At 38.3% G+C, this 16,580-nt stretch overlaps 1 long non-coding RNA gene across 1 annotated transcript in view; it reads right to left on the reverse strand.

Moving 5' to 3' along the window:
* The window catches only part of LOC140332189 (uncharacterized), a 4,520-nt gene extending 2,337 nt beyond the window's left edge, over window positions 1–2,183 (reverse strand). The window contains exons 1-2 of the long non-coding RNA XR_011921053.1: window positions 2,068–2,183; window positions 286–360 (exon numbers count right to left, since the gene is read on the reverse strand). This is a non-coding gene — a long non-coding RNA (uncharacterized lncRNA). The remainder of the gene's footprint in view (window positions 1–285; window positions 361–2,067) is intronic.
* Window positions 2,184–16,580: the final 14,397 nt, after the last annotated feature.

Raw genomic sequence — 16,580 nt, forward strand, 5'->3', positions numbered from 1 at the left:
TGACAACATTTTGCTGAGCCTGCAATTTTATAAATATACAGTGGCTTCAGAAAGTTTTCAGACCCCCTTCACTTTTTTCAATTATGTTTTGTTGCAGCCTGATGCTACAATTATTTCCATTCTTTTGTATTCTCAATAATCTAATAATACACAATACTAATAATACAATAAACTAATCTACACTCAGTATCTCATAATGACAAAGTGGGCACGGAATTTGTAACAATTTTGTAAATGTATTCGAAAGAAAAAATTGAAAAATCACATTTGCACAAGAATTTATACCTTTTATACCAAATACTTGAAATTTAGCTCAGGTGGCTCCCATTTCTCTTGATCATTGCTGAGATGTTTCTGTACCTGGGGTAAAAATGAAAATAATTGGACAAGATTTGAAAAGGTGCACACCTCTCTATGGAACGGTGGTTGCCAACCTTTTGGTTTTCATGGACCACTTATTTCACGGACTCCAGACCGCACATGCGCAGGGATGTGTCACTAAAAGGGGAACGCACTTCCCCCAGAATGACGTCATGATGCCATAGCCCGCCCAGAGACACAACCCACCCTGAGCCTGCGATCGGTACGGGAGACATGGTCCGTGGCTCTGGCCGGTGCGCCCCCAGAGGGGTCCCTTTTCTGAACTCGTGGGGGGTGCACTAGCCAGAGCCGTGGACCTCTAAAATTTTCTCGCAGACCACCAGTTGGTGACCACTGCTATAGAAGGCTTTATAGCAGACAATGCTAAGCAAAAACCAAGCCATGAGGTCATTGGAATGGAGCTCACAGACAGAATGGTTGCAAAGTACAGATCTGGGGAAGGCTGCAAAAAAATCTGTTGCACTAAAGGCTCAAAACAGCACAATAGCCTCCATAATAATCAATGGAAAAAGGTTTGGAACAACCAGAACTCTTCCAAGAGCTGGTTGTTAGGAAAGTTAGTTGCAGTGAGCAGTTCTATACCACTCCCTGCCACACCCATTCACTCTCTCTGCGGTTACCACTGGTAGAAGTTATGTCTCTTTCCCTTGAAGTAGTGGTTCACTGGCATGAGAAAACGGTAACCACACTGCAACTTCACCGCCGAGGTGTAGTGGGGCTTACTTTTTTCAGGAATAGGCACGTGTGCCCACTTCTTTTTTGCAAAGAATTCTTTGTTGGTCCACGGATTTGGACAGTCCGGCCCCTGCCAGGTCAGGAGAGGAACCCCCCTGGGGGGTCGCACTGGCCAGAGCCGTGGACCATGTCTCTCATATGGAATTTCAGGTTCAGGCTGGTGGGCGGGTTACCTCTCTGAACACAACCCAGGCTCAGACCTGCGATAGGAGAGTGTGCGGGTTCTGGTATCATGACATCACTCTGGGGGAAGTTTCTTCCCCTTTGAGTGACACATAGACATGGGTGTAGTGGGGCGGGCACCTTTATTATGCCCCCGCTTCTTTTTTAACAACTACACCCCTGGCCTTAGTCCCTCAATCAAGCAAGAAAATGCTGACCCTAGATAATGGCTGAAAAAAGATGGCTTCATCCTTTTTTATAGAAAAGCACATGAAGGTATTGCCAGGGTAAGTACAATGACCATTGTAAGGGTTAACATTTACATACGGCTTGCAATGTCTGAATCTAATATGCACTTATATATCTGATGCTAGGTCCAATTTTATTGATTTTAAGAGAGTAGTAGAGCTCCCTCTACTGGTTAGCCTACACATCTTTAATTTTTTTTATAAGAACAGGAAATCATTTAAAATAAGTTTGTAAAAATGTGTAACAAACATTACCAAAATGTCTGTATATTGAAGTAATACAGCCATAATATCACAACATAGCTAATAAAAAATACACTCTACCTGCCGCCATAGTCTTAAAAGTTAAAGTTGAAAAGTTATTGAAGACTGCTGACATCTAGTGGTATAAAGAAGTTACTGCAGGGGAAAGCTCTTCATCGAAGGTGGGTCCTGCAGCAAAAGTTGCTTTTTTATTTCTACTGGTCTATCATTTTTTTGTCCTGTTCTGCATTAAGAGATCCTGTAATATCACGCTATCATTCATAAAGATATTACTTACTGTTGACAAAGCAGTGCTCATTGAATGATGGACCAGGAGGAATTATTTTTACTACTTCATATCCTAATCAAGGATTTTTCATATCATGGCAGTCTCCAGAATGAAGTGTACTATTCTATCATCCAATAGAGATAATTCCACAGACGTGCACTGAAAAGTAAACACATTAGAATGTTAACTTTGAGTAGCAACATTAATATTCAGCAGTGTGATTTAGAAATTCCTATTTGCACAATAGTCTCTTTATTTCTTTTCTATTAGGCAAACTGGAAATTAAGAATGCGTGACATTATTTTCCAGCATATCACAGTTATTTGCCGAGCCGTTCCTCTTCTTGCAGATCAGTGGATTGTGAATTCTAATGAGTTTATTTCCTCTGGTACAACCACTCCAATTTGAGGGATCAAAGATGCTTGCCTGAACTTCTGCACTTTTATGTTTAGAGAATATTAAGCCTCAGATTCACCTGTCACCTCTAGGATAATTATGGTTGTTGGATGTGTAACTTACCGGTCTGACACGTAGACCCTATTGTTATTTCAAGCTGTCTTCTTTTCCTAGAACACGCACTTTATTCATTGATTAAATTGATGTCTTCCTTATTTCCTGTCCTTCTGACCAACAGAAGCTCCTGGCACCTGGTCAGCAGACTGGCAGCCAGGGACACATCCCTAAACATATTGATTTAATAAAGGAATTTTGTCTGTTCACTTACCAAGGTGAATGTGGTGATAGTTCACTTTGCAAAGAATATCGAATTACACGCGAGGAAGCCTAAAACAACAGGGTTTTTCCTTGCACATAATTGGATGGGTAAAGTCAGCGGAGCTTCAGCTCATTTACTAAGCTAAGTGAAGTATCACTTTGCTATGTGAACAGCATATGTTCTTTTAGTAATCAAACACATTGCATTGCATTCCTTTAGACATCACTAGGAATAGTGAATATGATGTAAGGCCATTATCTTTCTACATAGCTGTTGGGACCGTTACACTAGAGGCAAATATATATTTATAATATATCATTTTAGATGTAGACTAAGTGGGATTTAGGATTCCTTCATCCTTGGCTTGGTGTGGTAATTTACTGGCTATTGCATGCATGAGAGATAAAAACATGAACCTACAGCATACTGGGAAGAGATAAGAGGAGAGGGGTGAAAAGAAGAAACAAGGGACGGGGAGAAGAGAGAAGTAGAATGGAAAAGAGAAGAGAGGAGGAGATACAGGTGAGAAGAAGAGAGGAGAGGTGAGGTTAGGAGAGGAAAAGAAGAGAAAAGAGAGAAAAGGGAGAAAAAAAGAGGAGAAGAGGAGAAAAAAGAAAAGTGAAGAAGAGATAAGAAAAAAAAAAGAAAAGAAATGAGAAGAAGAGATAAGAAGAGGAGTGGAGATGAGAGGAAAGAAGAAAAAAGAAGAGATAGAGAAGAAGAGAAAGGAAAAAAGAGAGAAGATATAAGAGGAGAAAAAAGAAGAGGAGTAATGTGAAGTAAAGAGAGAAAAGAGATGAGAGATAACATTTTATTAAATAGCCATGATTGTATTTATTTATTTAATTTTTTTTGACATTTCTATAGATTAGTGTTTTGAATGTAACCAGAGATGGTTTCATTTTGTACCCTAGGTTTATACTCGAGTCAAAGAACTTCCCTGTAATTTCAGATAAAAAAGTACATACTGGTTAATATTCAGATCAGTTTATATTTGAGTATACACAGCTTTTTAAGTAAAATATCAAACATAAATACAATAAAATTACAATAAAGTGTTAAAACTTGTTGCACATTTCCTTATCATATTTACATCTACAGTAAGTTGTTTTATTAAATACATTTCAACTACCTGCAAATGTTGTCACTTTTATTAATACTGATAATACAGCATGGAATGGGGAAAAAATGAGATATTTTTTCCACTGCATATCTTATTTAAAAAGCCTAGATGTGCAAAAACATTGGCTGGGGTCCCCTAAGGCCCCAGGCAGTAAGCCACATTGGTTTGTTGAGCATATTACTGTAGTGTGGAGTGTACACAGCTGCTACTCACATAAATCCTTGTCACAATGTTTCTCTCTGGGGCTGAGCCCTATATAACATCTTTAACACTTGCAGTCATGCTCAACAAACAGCCGCATTTCCCTGCTGCATTTGAAAAAAGGGAAATGATTGCAGGTTTGCAGGGATATAAAGCATAATACAGAAATCTGAATAATGTAGGAACAAGGAGGTGCACAGAGAGCCGAATCATCCGCTTCCAAATTTTTTTAAAGTGAAATTGTGTTGTAAAAATTAAAAATTATGGGCAGACATATTTATTGTAGAGGGGACAGGAGATAATTCTTCGGCAGACAAACTTACATGCCTGCATATACAGATCAGTGTACATTCTTAGCATAGCTTGGTGCCGGAAGGAATGGGCAGTACAATTGGTTCCAGTACTCTCGTCTTTGCTGCAGTGCGGTCCCAGGTTTGGATCCTGGCCAGGACACAATCTACAAGGAGTTTGTATATTCTCCCGTATTTGTGCGGGTTTCATCCCAAATGCAGTTGGGTTTTGGCCTTAGAGTATGTTATTGGCATATGACTATGGTTGGACCATGCATTGTGAACCCCTTGGAAGGACAGTTAGTCATAGGACTATGGGCTTTGTAAGCGCTGTTTAATATGTCGGTGCAGGTCATTAATTATAATTCCAGCCATTAAAAGAAATGGAAGATTCAGAACAGAAAAATAATGGGTGAATGTCGGTGTCAATAAGGGAAGGTGGGTTAAGTTCTGCTTTAAAAAAGCAAATTCTGTCAATGTCTGTACAAAACCAAAAACCAACCAACATGAATAAGGGTTAAATCTTGGTTACAGAGTTTATTAAATCCTTTGTATTGCTTTGGGCAACAGCTGACTGAGGGCAAGGCAGAGTAATGGGCAGATGGTCAGAGCAAACTGAAGGTAGTTGCAGAGTCTGATATTTAAGATCCAATCAGGCAGAAACAGAACAGACTTCCAAAAGCAGAGGTAACAGGCTGATGATTTGCATAAGCAGAGAAAATGTTACACATGCAATCCAACATTTTCCAGAAAAATTCAAGGCATGAACATTAGGTATTAACATTCTGCTTGCCTGTCCCCCTCCTTGCTAGCTGCAGACCCTCTGCTGCTGTTCAAGAAAGCCCCAGAGCAAAAAAAGAAAAATTAGGCGCAGGGTGGCATGCGTCCCCTTGGCATCGAAATGGCGGGAAGCAAAGGTAGAAGGACGAAGGGGTTGGTAGGGAGGAAGAGAAAAGAAGGGGTTAAAAAGGTCAAGTTGAGGGGTCGGGAAACTCAGTTGATGTCCAGTAGTGAAAAAGTTCCGGCCTGCGCTCTTGTTTTGGGGTTATTAGTATTGGTAATGGGCATGGATTTTAACTGGGAATAAGGGGCGGTTGGGTTTCTGGTAGGTGGTGGCTTGAAAGGTACTGGAGAATGGGGGGAGCCGTCTATGGTATGAGTGCCCTCGAAGGTGATAAAATGGTGGAAAGGAGGTTATTGTCTATTATGTCGGGGAGGGGTCTGCATATGGCAGATATGGGCACCTGAGAAGGTTTGGCAGTTGGGAGCCAAAAATATCTAGCCCTGGTAGACATAGTTGGCCCAACATTTTTTCGGTGATTCAAGGCCTTCCAGGAATGGCACCCAAAAGATCTGGAGTTGAATTGTTGTTATGGTTAAGTTATTGTTAAGTTTTGGTTATTCATGTTATGTGAAATAAAGTTATTAAGAAATATTTAAAGTTTGTATAATAAAGATCATCTGTTTCAGCCACTTTTCTCCAAAGTAAGGTGTGTGGTTTTTGGGGTTGGACAGCTGAAATGGGGGAAGGGGTGGCGGTTGGAGGTAAGAAAAAGGGGGCATTAGGGCTACCCTAATCATGAGATTGTGGAGATCCACACATGACTGCAACTATGAGACTATGCTAACTCACAGCACAATACACATGTGCGAGCCAAAGGGCATGCATAGCTATGTGTACAAATGTGCGAATGCTTGCACCGAATGTGCTTTTGTGTGGGATATTTACATCTTTAGTTCTGACAGAAGTTCTGCCAGGGTTCTCGTCGTCTGATTTTCTGACTTCTTACCTTGACCTGACGCTGACTTCAACTTCACCTACGTTTGCCGACTGCTCCACCTGTTGAACAACTTTGAACGATCTCATAACTTGGACACTTCAACATGGTAATTTAACTTCATAAATCTTTTTTAATATCACTAAATTTCCATCTTTTAATAAAATAGCGCCGCGTAATATCGACATGAAGGCTATTCTTTCAGGAATTACTAGTATTGAGGGACAATTCTCTTTCCCAGTCTCTTTTCTACATTCTCATTGTGTTACATGCACACCATTGGAGACTACATGTGGCCATTTCAACAAAAAGTGTTCCATTATGGCAACAATCAAGAAACCTGCCCAGAGAAATCCCATGCAGCCATTATTGCAGTGCATGGAGATGCAAAGGTTCGACAAAGAGGTTTCAGGAGTCATTGTTTCTGATACACGACACTAACAAAAAAAATTTTTTATGTTTGCCTCCATCACAAGTGAAAAAAAGAAAATGATAATACCCCAAGCATATAATTCACCCAAGATATAGAAGGATAATACATTCCAGAAATGCATCCTATAGGTAATTGTAAAATATCAGCATCTTTTTTTTTTCATTTTTGGGGCACAACCTGCACTTTGATTAAGGTGAACCCATCCTTTTTAAACATGTATTAATGTGCATCTTCTATTTATTAATTAATTAATTTTTACACTTCATCCAAACCATTGATAATATTCGATGTAACAACTTGTCACACGGTAGCCGCTCAGCACCCAAGAAAAGGGACGCAATTATCTTCCATAACGATGAGGAATCGCACAAATGATTGTAATTTCTGCACAACGCTGTCATGTTATGTCAAGGTAAAAGACAGCTCGCCTGAAAGCAATCAGGACAAATAACAGCTCCCTATAAAGGAGAATAATATTAACACAGAGCATAATTGCAAAAATGTCATAATCCAAACAGAGTTCATTTTCTCTGAACACATCCCTGATGGAGTGAGATGTCACAGGTTTAATTATTAGATCTGCATGTGGGGAAAAAAAAAAATATATATTTATTATTATTATTATTATTATTATTATACTTTCTTTATACATTGACAACATATTACATAGCCCTGTACATTAAATAGGAGTTGCAAAGGACAATGAAAAATATGAACAATGATACAGGAGGTGGAGAGGATGCTGCTCAAAGGAGCTTACAATCTAAGAGGTGAGGGGGCATAGTGCGCAATGGGCCTGATTTATTAAAGCTCCCCAAGGCTGGAAAGGATACACTTTCATCAGTGAAGCTGGGTGATTCAGCAAACCTGGATTAATTCCCTAATTTGCCCTTCTTTTACATTTTCCCTTGCAAAAGGCAGATCTAAAATACTGCATTGTCTCATTTCTTATTGCTGTTGGTAATCTATACTCCTGGGTTTTTGCTGTGTTGTTGTGTTTTAAATATATATATATATATATATATTTATATATATATACATATATAAATTGTTGTGCACATAAAATGTTTAGCTATATGAATATAAATAGGGCTATACATTAACCCTCTAATAACCGGTGGTAACTTTTGCATTGATAGCCAGACCAGGGTAAACATGTGTATAAAGTTAACATGATACTACCTCTATGACTATTTACCCTTAATATTTTTTTTGTTTTCTAACAATTTCAAAGATTTTTTATTAAAATAAAACTCCCACCTTTCTGCCCCTGCACTAATTCCTTTCTACCACTAGATGTCACCAGTCCTTTGATTTGAATAACATTGGAATAGTAAGTTTGGTAAAGTTGATGGCAAACCTGTGCAACTAAACCCAAAGTTCAAAAATTGCAATCAAGCAGGTTCATTATTGCAGAACAGACAGACAATGTCACTTCTGCAATAAAACATAACTACCTGCCTGTTTGCTGTACTTTTAAAAAAAGACGCTTCCCCTGTGGCTGCTGGGACTGAATGTATTCTTGCACATGTCAATCAAGATAGCCAAAGATCAAGACACAGGGAAGAGAGAAGAGGAAGATCATGATGTCAAAAAAAAAACATATTTATATAACAAAACCAACCACCTTACAGTAAAAAGTGTGATCGGGCAGGTAAGGTCATTTAATTGCAAAAAAGACATCGTTTGTCCCTTCTGCAACAAAGGACCTTCCTAGTTGCAATTTTTAAGTGTCAGGTTTTTGGTTTTGTTACAAAAATATGTTTTATTTTGTATGTTCCATGTTTATTATTAGATTGATTTGAATTTCACAAGAATCACAGTATTCTCCTATGTACACATCCCAAATCTAGAGATTGTAAGTAACCTCCTCCTGGTTTTTCTGATGTTCATATTTCTACAAGCACCAAAATGTTCACATGTTCAAAGGTAAGATTTCACAGAACTCACAGCTTCAATAATTATACCACTGATTTTCCAAGTCTACACAGAGCCCGAGGTCAAATACCAGGCAGCCTCAGCAATATCCTACACAAGGGGCTCTAGCTTTGGGAATAAGAGAGTTATTGCCAAAAATTCTCCACATCTCCAAGAGTCCTCAGGGTGAAAGTTTCTTATTATGACACCAGGATCGCCAGGATTGTGGCCAAGTCTCCTACTTAGCACTCATCTTTACCAAGTGTGCCGGCTCGGTTTATCTTCTTATCCCCAAAACACCAACAGGTGGACTGGTAATGAAGATTGATCAGTTCCTTGCAATGTATATGTCAAACCCAGAGGAAATGTTTTATCCTAAAAACTGGAGCTTTAATTTTATGTCAGATCTGAATATCTCCAAAAAGCGGAAGTAAAGCCTGCTATGCAATAAATAAAATATGTGCAATTGAGAAGACTCATGCGGCTAAGTTCAATTAAAGAATATCTTAAAGTGAATGGAAAATGGATCAGAACCCAAAAGACATTTGTTTCTATCTTACAATAATCATTGTTCTCAAGCCTTATGTGTGAGTAACATGTAAAAAGAGGAGGAGAAAAACAACTCTTTGTTGCAACTTCAGTAGCTTATAAAATGAATATATTTAACATTCTAAATTATAAATAGCTCAAGTTATAGATCAGTACATAATTATGGCAAAATGTCAAAAGCATAAAATCTTATCTCTTAGTAAGCGTAAAACATAATATTATCTCCAAATCCCGACGCGTTTCGATATATGGCTTCCTCAATGGAAAGTAGAGATCGTATTGATAGTTCTAAGATATAAGGATTAGCTCGACAGATCAAGTGTATTCAGAAAGTAGGGTAAGAAGTTGGTATGTACAATGAGTAGGTATAGAAGTATAGAGGGAGGGAAGGGAGGGTCCAAAGGTGTTTCAGACAAATTTGTGAATAGTAGTTCATAGAGTTCAAAGAGTATAATGGTATGTCTTAAAATGAAAACTTTAAATAAAACTTAAAGAGGAAGTAAACTGAAAACAAAAAATAATCACATTACCTTTAATCCTGCATCCTTCATCTTCTTTCTTCACTTCCATCTTCTTCCTCGGTCTTCTTGGTACGTCACCCGATCTCGTATTGTGCAGGTGTGAGACCGGGTGACGTACCCGCTGAAAAAAAGGGGAAAAAAGAGAGCCGATCTCACTGCACTTGCCTGAGATTGGCATCTCTTTCCCTAAATAGAAAAAATGCCCGAAATTAGGGCATGTGCAGAAGGAGCTCCCAAAGCCTCTCGGGATGTGTGATGTAGGTATCCCTGGAGGCTCTGCACTTCAGCAATTAGGACTTAAAGGGGGGCTGCTGCACCTTAATTGCAATTAAAAAAAAAAGTTTCCTTTACATATATGGGGAGTCTACCCTTTAATGTAAAAAAATGTTGAGTTTAGGTACGGTATAAGACTGAAATTGAAAAAATGTGCAAACAGGTGGGGTTTTATTAAAAAAAAAGCATGCTTTAGGGTCTATTTATAAAACAGTGAATGGGACATTCACCAAACATTCCTTGGTGCAGAATCCTCCAGCTCCATATATTTTTAATGGCAGTGATTCCTACATGCCAAATGATTTCTATTCCTGTCCATCCAGCCCTTATCTATAGACAGCTCTATCACAGGAATGATTCTTGTCTGGGAGGGTAGAGGATCTGGTCCTTCTCTGTTGCAATTTCACCTTCACTTACAGGTCCCTTTCTCTATCCTGTCGCTGGAGAACAAAAGAAAAAGAAGACTGATAAACTCCTTAAATCTTCTTTTTTCCAGGTTCTCCTTGATGTTACCTGATCGTGAACTGCATATGCACAAGGTCGGGTAACGTGTTTTACTCCAAATGTAATAAAAAAGTCCAGATCTCACTGCGCATGTGTGAGATCAAGCACATGACCAGGGTAGCTCGGACCTTCTAGCCCAACCTTTAGAACCACCTCCGCCTTCCCCCGACCCCCCACCATTGTGGGGTTTCCCCTTCAGTCTTTACTGCCGCAGCAGTGATGGTGGAAGGAGAGGAGACCTCTCCAAAAGATACATTTTCCATTATATAAAAGGAATAGCCACCCTTATATCATCAAATATGTGATGATAGGTCTGCTTTACCTATATACTCAGCAGGTGGGGGCGGGACAGTGACCAATCTATGTTGCTTGTCTCTACTACAGAAAAGTGAGGTCACCAATCTATGCAGAATGAATGCTAAGACCTCCTGAACAGAGCTTTATATCCATAGGCAGGTCAAACAATTCACCTAGAAGTATTCCTCATCACCGGTGTCTTGCCTTGAGCTCAACTTTAAAAATAACCTTTTTCTTCCCAATATTACCTATAGACTAAAGTAAGATTTCTAAAAATTGCCCGGAGACCTTCTTTAAATGCATATGCCAATATATTCCCGGTGTAATATTCCTCGAGGCTTGACAGAAAATTTTAATTTGATGCAAAACCCCTGTCTGCCGAGAAGGTATTTTTGTTCTATCAAACTAATTCTTCATGACAGCAATCAGCAAGAACATTGAGATTTAAAGGAAATGCTCCCAAGGGAAGCAGCCAATCTTCCTGCTCTTGATTTAGTAATGTAGCCAGTGTTTAATACACAGCACAGCAGATACAAACTGCCCTATTTCCCATCCGACGGCGGAGCGTAATCCGCAAAACTGTAAGTCTCTGGAGTTTTTTTGGTGGATTAAAACGTAGTAGGGTACATCTACAAGGATGGCGTTTGTTGAATCTTTTCCGTGTGAAAACATAGAAACGGTTTAATGTGATAACTTCTGGACAGAAGAGAAATATTACGAGATTAAACAGGGTTAAGTCTGATTTTGATTCGAAGAATTAAATGTGATGTTCAGATAGAGAAGAGCAGGCGATGGATTCCTTATAGCAAATTTATAAATTCATGGGCGGCTTGAGTTTTATTGCTGGAATGTTGATCATAGGGAATTTGGTTTGGCACTTTGCTGGGGTGCAGTGACATAATGGGGGTTGTAGTCACTGTGACATGATTTTTATATGTGGTATTTAGTTACTACAATGTAGCAAGTGTTTCTCATCCAGGGTTCTTCCACAGGTTGCTGGGGGTTCCTTGAGCAATGAGAAGTTTGTGCCTCTCAGGTCAGCTTAAGTGACACCAATGATGTTTTTGGCTATCTGTAAGGGTGACATTCGTCCCAATGGCCAGCAATGTAAGAGGGATTCTTTTCATTGGCCATTACACTAATGTAATGTGAGCTGTGGCTATAGAAATTATGGTTCCCTGAAGACCTGAAAGTTATTTCAAGGGTTCCCCATGTTAAACGTTTGAGAAACACTGGTTTAGGGGAAAAACAATATTATTATTATTATCCAGTAGTTATATAGCGTCAACATACTACGCAGCCTTTTACAAAGTCCATAGTCATATCACTAAAGGTCCCTCAAAGGTTCTCACAATCTAATGCCCCTACCATAGTCATATGTCCTTACCACAATCTAAGGTTAATTTGGGGGAAGCCAGTTAACCTAACTGCATGTTTTTGGAATGTGGGAGGACCTGGGACCTAGTGTTGCATGGACAACCATGCTACCAACAAAAGCAAGGGATGGAAGATCTATAAATCTGCTTTTGTTTTTAATTTGAACAATATTTGGATCATCACAATGCCATCAATTGCTTGTACTGGCTTCCAATGTGAGAGCAGAGGAAGCAGAGTTGATCTAGTCCCTGCTGTCTCCATAATAATCGATGTCAATCAGATTTTGCTTGCTGGGGGACTGCAGGTCAATTGCACCTACAGTGAATTCTGAATGATCTCAGCAGCATCTCAGATTCCATTAGCCCATTGACACCTGCTCCTAAAAAGCGCTTGTCCTCACCTTGTTATTTAAGGTAATAGGAAAAAAATCCTATCCTTATCTATCTTGTATTCTAAATTATTCCTGTTCTATACTTATATATATATTATATCTATCTTGCTAATGTATACCCTATCCATTATATCCTATAGCCCCTTCTATCCTATTGTTTATTCTTATCTATATTCTATATTCCAAATATCATATAATGCATGAGTGGAACCTCTCCTAAATTTAACAGAATACAACATAGAAGTATGATTTCATGCCATATACATCATCTTGTTTCTGGTGGATCTCATGCTCCACACACCCATTAGTCCTTTGCAATACTGGCACAGAGTAGCTGTGGCCCCAGGTGTCACGGTATAAAAACAATGCTTTCTGAAAGTTCCAAACTTTGGTAATACAAATTTGACCGCACACAAATATATTTGAATTTGGGGGGGGTTATTAACATTAAAGAGTATATCTTTCAAGAACAGGTCACCCAAATCAGGCATCAAATATAGTGTGTGAAATTCCAATAGGCTAAGTTGTATAAGTCACACTGTTGAGTTGTGGGTGCTACAAGTGGTCAAATAATACCAGACCAGTGCTAGTCCCTGCAGAGGTTCCTCTCTCTACAGAGAAATGTTCTCTGGGTCTACCGGAACTGTACTGCAAAGGAAATGGCTTGGCTGAATTAATGGTCAGCTCCAATTTGAAAAGCATCACTAACTGCAGCTAAGCAAGTTTATATTTAATTCATCTGTGTTGGATTTACAAGGCCTGGCCTTTGCTTATATGTTTATTGGTAAACTGTCATCTTCAGTTTTATTTTTTGTTTTTTTTTTCTTTGGCACACCTCCCATATTGGTGCAATGTTCTTCTGCCGTTGAGGAATCCACTTTGACACCAACTAATGCAAGATCTACCTGCAGATCACATAAAAGAACGATAGTGATCTTGGACATTCATTTTATCATCAAATGGTCAGATTTTTTGGTTAAACTGATTTGTGTGACTTATGATCTGTAGGCTTTTATTTTTTAAAATCTGCACAAGATTTATTTCTTTTTTTTTTTTTTGCTGCAGCGTGTCAAGGAGTGAGGGGGCTGCATCTGGCTCAAAAGAAGACATTGACAATGATGGGGATTTTTCCAAAAGCGTCGCCAGCTACTTATGAGGAACATCAAAGTAAAAAAATGCCAAATAGAATACATTCTGAGTCAAAAGTTTTGTTTGCCCAAAGTATATAAGTTCAGGAGTTCATTGTTGCATTTCAGAATAGAGAAACTGCAAGGTGGCTCAGTGGTAGCAATCTTGCCTTTGCAGTGCTAGGTCCCAGGTTTGAATCTCGGCCAGGACACTATCTGCATGGAGTTTGCACATTCTCCCCGTGTCTGTTTGGGTTTCCTTCCACATCCCAAAAACATGCTGTAAGGTTAATTGGCTTCCCTCTAAAGTTGGCCTTAGAGTGTATAAATGACATATGACAATGGTAGGGACATTAGATTGTGAGCCCCTTTGAGGGACAGCTAGTGACAGCTAATAATTGGCTTTTCAATATACCCAAAGAAAAGTTCTATCAAAGCTATTTAATATGCAAACTGACATCATATCGATAGTTTAAACCAACTCTCTGAAGCCTATAAATCCAAAACACCTTGTTTCCCCTTCTAGGTGTCAGAAACACCCTCTCCACCCCGTAATAGGAGAACCTATAATCCAAGTCCCTGTAGATAATGTTTAGAAGCATGGAATGGATAGAGTAGAGTGTTTCAGAATCCAAAAGTCACATGCTGCAATCAACATACTGGATAGAGAACACGGTGCCTGTAAAACTTAAACATGTATGTAAATTATAATACTGAACTGGAAAATATTCACACAAAAGCACAAAACATTTTTTTTGTCAAATCTACATTTGTATGACTCAGTAGGGGTTACCTACGTTCTCCAGAATAACTGGAACCCAGTTTTGGTACTTTTCATTTGATAAACATGCATCTCTCTTTCAATATTTTGCATTATTCTTTAATAAAAAATAGGCAAGGCAAATTACACAATTATTAAATACACAATCTATTGGTGCATGACTGGAAATGTAGTTAGAAAAGTAGACTCATCATGTTGTCTCTTACTAATACAATCATTAGATCCAATGGTGGTGTTTTGCTTTGAAGGTTCCTCATGGTCTGGCAGATAATATTTTGGATTCCCAAATACATTTAGGAAACATTGTGGCAAAATGCATGTTCTAACATTTACCTGTGCAGATAACGTGTGTTCTTGCAATGCAATATTTTTGATTAGCTCTACAACGGAGCTAAGGAGGTGGTTGAGCCATGACTGTATCTTCATATTATTCTCTGAAATATTAAGCTATTCTATTGTATCCCGCTGGAAAATAAAAGAAATTAAGATGATTTTTGACACTCTTTGGGATAATAAGCACACAATTGGCAACCACATCCAAACAAAAAAGCTTGTTATGGTGATATGCACATTTTGAGAGATGATTGATTTATGTAATGAACCTGATTGATAACACATGAATAGATTTACGGAATGCTGCTAACTTAGTGTCCTTCTGATGAAGCCTACAGGTGAAACGCCTCAAGGACCTTTAAAAAGTAAACTAAACAACATCATTGCAATATCCTAGTCATTTATTGACAATTTGTATGTATAAGAATTAATGTTTTTCATGTTGTTTTAAGAGAAAAATAATTGCAAATGTTTTTAAAATTTCAATTGTGAGTGTTACAATTATCCACCATAAAAAACCTCGGCAAAAGAGAATTTAATTATAATTTTAGAGAATGAGGTGTAACCTATAAAACACCCCCAGTAAACCAGCATGATAGCTCCACAACTCACTAACATAATCTCAATATACCTGCATGCAGCTCACCAACACATCATGATGACACTTTACCTTGCGTTGTGGTGTGATGCATCCAAATAAATGAGTTAATGAAAATAAATATGAATTCCTTAATGCATGTATAGGTCCTGATACATTTACTATATAGGAAAGGAGACCGAGAAAATGCTTCTTCCTACCTACAGCACACTGATGAAAATATATTATCTAATTGATGTGGATCAATGTGGATCTTTTTGGTACCAAAAGCAGTAATCCCGACCGACACTCGGGCTAGCATAAAAAAATCCTACCTGCTCCCCAAGATTAGGCGGCATCCTCAGCAATCCCCAGTTGGCTTCTGCATCACATCTTCTGCTCGATCGATGGGATGTGTGAATTGTCGGTACGCTGGGGAGGCATGGCATGGTGGGGAAATTTTAAAGCAGCCTACATTGTAATCTGCTTTTAAAACTTTGATCACAGTGATAAAGTTTAAAAAAATAAATCCAAATAATAAATAATAAATCCAAACATTTATCTATTATTGTACCCTTATTTAGACAAATTTAAAAAAGTAATTTTGATTAAAATTATTAAATTCATTATTTTTTATAATTATTATAAAAATGTATTTATAATTTTTTAATATAATATAATTTATGATTTGTGTTTCAAACTTGATCATACTCGAGAGTTTTTCCTAAGAATTAAAGGCCTAAAATATTAAACAACAAAATTCCAGGCAAAACAATATACCTCTTTTGACATAAAACTAAGTACATAATTAGACCGCCAGGGAGGTAAAAAAAAATAAAAAATAATATGTAATTAGGCTTCAATGCATATGAATGATCATGCCCTGAAAGCAATGAGACCAATCTTTATTGGTGCAAAAACCAACTCCATTCATCCCAAAGAAAATGAAAGCCTGATTGTTTCTTATGTCCTGTACAGGCTGCACGTGATTATTCCTTTGTCTGGAGGGTTATGTTTCATGCAGATGCTATAGATGATGCATTCTTCTTTCTATTTCAGCTAATAAGGAATTGTTCCTCGTGATGTATTTTTGAGTGTTGCGCCATCCATTTCTCCTCCGGGACATTACTTCTCTCACTTCATTGTATTCGTGTCCTTCCTTCAAGATTTCCCTTGTCCATCATGGAACCTGGCGGAAGACACAGAGCGTATTCAGCATAATTAATCTAAGCTTTTTATGGAGAGCTCCCACACCCAAGGGTATACTAGCCAATTCCAATTTTTTACAAGTCATGTATTCAAAACATATAGAAGTTCTAAATTCACTCAACAGCC

Source organism: Pyxicephalus adspersus, chromosome 5 (assembly GCF_032062135.1).
Source record: "Pyxicephalus adspersus chromosome 5, UCB_Pads_2.0, whole genome shotgun sequence".
NCBI lineage: Eukaryota > Metazoa > Chordata > Amphibia > Anura > Pyxicephalidae > Pyxicephalus > Pyxicephalus adspersus.